A 7,142-nucleotide genomic window follows, 5' to 3' on the forward strand; every position below is an offset into this window, starting at 1 on the left:
CTGCATCCAAGGCAATTACAAGACCTAGGGCCAAAGGTACAAGTGCCAGGAGGCTTGCCGGGAATGTTGCAAATTATAGAATAGCAGCAAGAAGATTGCACGCATGACCGTCTGTTCCCTCCAACACAGCATTGGCAAGCTGAACAAACTTGATAGCCTCCAAATATTTTTCTACTCATCACCATCTCTTTCATCTTCATCATCTTATTTGTATTCATTTGCATGGGAATGAATTCCTCCCCGTTTGCCTCCTGGATCATCATCAAAAAATTAATTAAAGTTTGAGACACTTTAGTACACTCTACGACGTGTTTGGTTTGTGATTTTTTTCATTTTCAATGTTTTTTTTTGTTTTTAAGATTTTGTATTTTTGTAAGAAAAAAAAAAAGAAGAAGCTTTTATTTTTTTTATTGTTTCTACATTCGTTTTTACAAAATTTCAAAACCAAAATACATGCAAAACGAAAATAGAAAATGTTTCCACTAATAAAATAGAGGTTTAATTACTCTATTGATCCCTATAGTTTTGCGAAATTTTTAATTAGATTTATATACTTTTTTCTTTTTAATTGAGTCTTTACACCAATTTTTTTAATTGGGTTCCTACATTTTTTTCTCTTTTATTTGGGTCTTTGCACTAATTTTTTTTTAGTTGGGTTCCTATACAATTAAGCCAATTACTGTAAAAAAGGTACTTAGTATTCACTTAAGGATAGTAGAGACAATAAGACTCACATTGAAATAGGTTGAGAATATGATCAAGAAAAAAATGAGGACACGAGCATGAGCAGCAGAAGCAAGAAGCATGTTGTTATATATGATTCTTTGATTATTTGGTTTGGTAATTAATTCGTACTTACTCATACAGATATATATAGCCACCTAACTTTGCATACTCTTTAGTTGGAAGAGTGGAGATGATGATGAAGGTCTAAATTAAAGGAAAAATGTTTCCTTTGAAATAAGAGTTCTTCTCGATGGAATGACTACTCTAATCTTGTCTCTATTCTTTTCTTTGCACTCTATAGCTGCCCTCTTAGTTACTCAAATTTTTAATAAATAAATATAATTAACACAACTAAAAGTATATTAATTTAAAAATATTCTTTTCATTTCAATGTTTTAATACTATTGCATGAGTAATACATTTATTATTAATATTAGTGCTTAGTCAAATTATATTTTTATTATTTTTTTTATATAGTACAAAAAAGAATAATAACTCAATAGCTAAAAAAATTATAAAGAGGACAACTTAAATGAATTAATTTAAAATTTTTATTTTTTTTATGTCTAAATTTTCACTAAAATTATGTGAGAGAAGGATAAAAAGTTTGTGATCATTGTATTAATATCTAATAATATAAATATTTCTTATACATTAATTTTTTTAAAGCATGAGAGCAAATAAATTATTATAACGGGACAATTATCTATATACATATTTATTATTGATTTTTTAAAAACTTATGGAGACAATTCTCCTCACAATAAAATAAGTAGATCTGTCCATATATGATAGTGTTCATATCTTGGTCTAAAACATAAAGTCAGACCCAATATGGATAAAGGACCCAACTTTAGAAGATGGCCTCTATCGCATATCTGACCTCTTTTAAGAGGTTGTACACTAACAGAGGGGTTCAGCTCTACTTGTCCAAACAAGTAAACTGCTTTCGGATATCCCTCCGCTACATCTAGAAGAGATATCCTAATAAACTCCCAAGATAAAGGGAGCAGTTATCCATCAATAAAGATGGAACTATTCCAATAAAGGTGGTTACTGACTCTACTATAAATATACTGACACCTCTCAGGTATAACACACGTTCTAATCTACTAAAAACCTGCCTAAAGCCCTTGCTAACTTAAGCATCGGAGTCTCTTGTAGGTACCACCACCCACCTCCTCACGAGGAACTCAGACAGGCAGTACCTCAGCACCATCAAGTTGGACACTCCCACACAAAGGGATATGGACCTCACGTTCAGGTCCAAATCAATGTTTCAGGTAACCCTCGGAACATTAGCGCCGTTGTCGGGGACTTGGAATTCACCTTCTGATAATGGCAGATTACCAGCATGAAGACGTCTACAGGACTTCTGAATCTAAAGCTGAGTCCCAACCTGAGGGCAATGCCCTTATATTGCCTCTATCACACCAAATGCGTGAACCCCATGAAGAAGGGCCATTAGGAAATCCACATACCAGGAGGGTCCATTCCGAAATCCACTATCCTGAAAATGAGGAGCCCCCTCATACAACCGAGATCTTGGACCTAGTTAATGGCTAGAGAAATCGATTGAAATAGCTCGAACACGAGGCTGAGCGACAAGGAGAAGCAGAACGAGAGCTATAGAGAGAAGCAAGACGATAGAGGGAGTTAGAAGAAAAGCTCCGAAAGCTGGAAGCTGACCTTCGAAACCGGACTAACAGGTTGGATAAGGAAGAAAGCCCCTTAGGCCGAGAAGATTCATTTATAGAAGAGATCATAAAGGCTAAGGTTCCTAGAAATTTTAAAACACCCGATATGAATCTCTATGACGGGATAACCGACCCAAGGCACCACCTCAACAACTTCAAAAGTAGAATGTACCTGGCTGACGCTTCAGACGCCACCCGTTGTAAAGCCTTCCTGACTGCTTTAACAAAGGTGGCCATGAAGTAGTTCGATAACCTGCCACCCAGATCGATAACTAGCTTTGACGACATGGCTAGAAAGTTTTTAACCAAGTTCTCCATTGAAAAGGATAAAATCAAGCACGCCCCGAGTTTGCTAGGAGTTAAGCAAGAGGTCGGAGAATCTCTCTGGGATTACATGGAAAAGTTCAACAATGCATGCCTGGAAATTCAGAATCTACCCACCGAATGCTGTGATCATAGGCTTGGTCAATGGATTCAGAGAAGGACTATTCTCCTAGTCAATATCCAAAAGAAACACGACTTCTCTGAACGAAGTTCAAGAAAGGGCAGAAAAATATATCAATATGGAGGAAAATTTCTGACTCAGAAAACCTCTCTTGCAGTCAAACCTGCCTTACCAACCTCAGGATAAAGAAAAGGAAACCAAGAAGAAAGTGGAGAAAAATATAGAGAAGCCTCAAAAGTACCACAACTACACTCCTCTAAGGGTTTTCCTGATGGATGTTTACAGAGAGATATGTCACACAGAGAAGCTTCCACCTCCTCGCCCGATCAAATACAAGAAGGTCAGAAGTCGGACAGAATACTGTGAGTACCATAAGCTCTATGGACATTCCACCAACGAATGTTATGATTTGAAGAATGTCATAGAAAAGCTAGACATAGAAGGTTGGCTAGACCGATACTTGGCTGATAAATCGGGAGACCCGAGAAAAAGAAGATAGGATGAGGAAGGAGGACGACAAGAACGTCCACCTCAAACCATATTCTACAATGGGAGAATCACCCTTCTGACTTGCTTACAGAATGGAAGCCATGATTCTCATAGAAATAGCTAAAGAATCACCTAGAGTCATATTTTAGAATAAAGGAGTTAACATCCAAGCACAAAAGGAAGAGCTCGACCTCTTCTCCGAAGTCCGAGAAAGAGATCGAATTAGGGAGGAAGCTCTAAAGCAAAGGATGGCTCTAAGGTATAACCAAAATGTGATAAAAAGGAACTTCGCCACCAATGACCTAATCTTGATCTGGAATGATATTGGAGTATAAAAATCAGGAGAAGGAAAGCTGGTAGCAAATTAGAAAGGACCTTACAAGATAGTAGAGGTCTTAAGCAAAAGTTACTATAAAGTATCCAATCTCCAAGGGTGGGAGCTCCCGAGGTCTTTGTACACATGTAACCTTAGAAAATACTACATCTAAATAAAGCAAACCTCGCGCCTTGGTGTACTCTTTTTCTCGGGTAGAAGGGTTTTTAACGAGGCACCAACACAGGGGATAAGGGCACCTGAGCCTCTAGTAAGTAAATTTGTAGAGGAATTTATTAATTACTAATAAAAATTTCCATCCTATTTCTTTCTTCAAAAGTTTTCTATTTTTGAACGCATTAATTTAAGCTTGACAAACCGCAAAAATCATTAACTGACCTAAACATGGTTGGAAAGATGAAGCGACGAGGTACAAGTTAATGTAAGAAGTTATATAAACAACTCGTATAAAGTGACCTCAAGGAGGATGGATAAAAACGAGCTGTGAAAGTAACTTAATAAAGGCTGACTGTTAGAAGTCGGAATAGTGGAAGGAAACTCTTAAATTAATAAAATTTGCTATGGCTCAAAAGTCAAAGCAAACTATAATCCAGCTACAAACAAAAAATAGAGCAGCACTCTGTGATATAAAGGAACAGTTATTGAACATTACTTTATAAAAAGGTTATAGAAACAACTAAATAAAAGGTAAAAGTGTTAAAAAAAAACTACCAACAATTATAAAAAAAAGTCAAAATATTATAAGACCCATAGAATCAAAAAGGGCTCAAGACGTTTCCCTAATAAAAGGGGTAACCCTAATAAAAGGGGTAAGGTCCTCGCCCGTGACTGCATCTTTTTTCTTGGCCGAGGGAGTTGGAGGATGAACAGATATTGACACGGCTAGAATACTAGCAGGAATCGAAGAAAAGGTCTCCACGAAAACAACTTCAGGCAGGGCTTCCGACGTTGAGGTTTGACTGACCTGAGGACCCGAGGTCTTCGGGTTAAGGGGAGGTTCCTCCTCATCTTCATAAGGAGCAGGGACAATCTTGCCATCCACCACAATATTGTCCGTGAAAGAGAAAGTTCAAGGTCGGGAGCCAAGACCTTGATTTGAGCCTCTAGGTTCTCAAACATCTCGTCTATCCCCAAGGCCACTTACTCCTCAAGTTCAGCACATCTCTCTTTCATCTTCTCCAGCTCCTCTTGGAGTTCCAGCTTTTCCCCGTAAACACGAGTATAGCTTTCCTCCGATTTCTTCATCTTTTCCTCGGCCAAGATAGCAGCAGCCTCCGACTTCACTGACCTCTCCTGAGCTCTCTCAACGTCGGTTCTCAAAGTCTCCCTCCCTTTCTCCAGGTCCTTCTTAATATCACTAAACCTTTCCAAATCAGCTCGAGCGGCCACCAAAGCACTAATTGTGGCCTGAATAAGAGTGTTTCTCAGCTCCCTAGCCAAAGTAGTACACACACACCGACCGTGCGAAGTCCGCCACGAGCTAAGGTTTGGAGGTGATTCTGAAGGGCCACGTCATCCATGCTCACATGGTAATGAGGAAGAAGGTTCTTTTCACCCCAAGCCAACACATCAAAACTCTTCGTATAAATGCTGTCCCCCTCATCCACCTTCAGTTTCTTGGAGGGGACTTCTGCTGAGGAGGGAAACTGAGGAGAAGAGTCAGGGGGTATAAGTCGGGAAGTAGGGGTTGGGATGATTATCTTCGCATCGGAGGGGCTCGACTCTGACTTCTTCGGAGAAGATCGGGTGGAGGAGGATCCGAGTTTTTTTTGTAATTGGAGGTTCCGAGCTACCGCACTCTTTTTTGAATTTCTAAGTGTTCTCATATGAGCAGATTTTGGAGCCATACTCTCTACAAAAACAAAGAAAAAAGTTAAGAAAAGACAACTGGTGCACGGAATTGAACTCCGCACAACTGAACCGGCAAGTGCGCCGGGTGGTCCAAGTAATACCTCAGGTGAGTGAGGGTCGAATCCCACGGAGATTGTTGGATTGAGCAAGCAATGGCTATCTTGTAAATCTTAGTCAGGCGATTAGAAAAGATGGTTGTGTATGTGAACGCATAAATGAAATAATAAAGAACAAAATACCAGATTGATGTGAAAACAGTGATAAAGATTTAGTTAAGGCTTCAGAGATGCTTTTTCTTTCAGGATTAACTTTTCTTACTGTCTACTTCAATAATGAATGATTCATTTAATGGCAGCTGTAAGTGACTAACTCATGTCCTCTCATCAAGTCAATCTCTTCTAAACCACAACAGTCCACCATATCCGAGTAACTCATGTCCTCTCATCAAGTTGACTGATGGCTTCTCATTGTAGCCGAAGATGAAGCTCTAAGCAATCCTCCCCCCTTCGCGATCTTGCTCAAAACGCCACAGACAAGGTCAGATCTTCCGAATTAGAGAATGTTGCTTTTCTGACTCTAGCCTTAGCGCCAAAGAGACCTCAGTAACCAACGGTCAACGAGATTTCATGTCACGTATCCAAAGTTGCCCAGGTACTCTCTTAGAATCCGCAATGGATTCTCTATCTTTAGTTCAATGCTATCCGGGTCAGGACTCGCACAGAACCCATGTAGAACAAGGATGAATGTCACAGTTCACCCCCAATTCATTAATATTGAAGAACGAGAACACATAAGAGAATAGAATCAGACACATTGAAATAGAAACAGTAATATTATTAATCCATGAGAATTAGCAGAGCTCCTAACCCAAACTTATGAGGTTTAGTTGCTCATATTGTACAAAAAGATAATAGTGAAGCGTGCAAAAGGGCAAAAGTTCCTAATAAGGGTGATCTCTTGTCTATATATACTAATCTAATGACTAAGGATTACAAAAGTAAGATAAAATGGACTCCTAGTGCGAAAATCTACTTCTTGGGCCCACTTGGTGAGTGTTTGGGCTGAGCTTTGTAACACCCTAATTACCCTAAGCCGTATTTCATGCCATAAAGCAAAGGTTAATCAAAGGTTACAATAATTCTAAGGCTTATACATATTTATATATAAAAGCCCGATGAAGGATTAATCTCAAAGAAAGAATTACAAAAGCGCGAAACGTTCACACAAAGCTAACGCATAAGATACAAGGTATAGATGCAAAAGAATGGAACATATATAGATATAAGAGTATAATAATCATAGGGAACTAGTTGCAGCTTGTGGAGTTTAAGCCGACTAGTTACAACCAGAGAAATACAGTTTAAAGTTAAAACAGCTTATACAACTTATCTCTCAAGTAAGCCCCTAAGGCTATAAAGTCTAAAACAAAAAGGGTGAGAGAAAGTACTACAACAAAAATAAAACAGAAATAAACCAGGAAGAAACCATACTCTGCTCTGCCACCATGTCCGCAATTTCACCGAGGTGAATTACGATCTGCATCTGAAAAACAACAATAAAGTATGAAATGAGAACCGGAGGTTCTCAGTATAGTAACAGT

General features: G+C 38.6%; 1 long non-coding RNA gene across 1 annotated transcript; it reads right to left on the reverse strand.

Moving 5' to 3' along the window:
• Positions 9-923, reverse strand: LOC110266429. The gene is made up of 2 exons (XR_002353819.1): positions 735-923; positions 9-251 (listed from the first exon to the last, which is right to left on the reverse strand). It is a non-coding gene; the product is annotated as an uncharacterized LOC110266429 (long non-coding RNA).

The sequence above is a fragment of the Arachis ipaensis genome, chromosome B09, assembly GCF_000816755.2.
Source record: "Arachis ipaensis cultivar K30076 chromosome B09, Araip1.1, whole genome shotgun sequence".
NCBI lineage: Eukaryota > Viridiplantae > Streptophyta > Magnoliopsida > Fabales > Fabaceae > Arachis > Arachis ipaensis.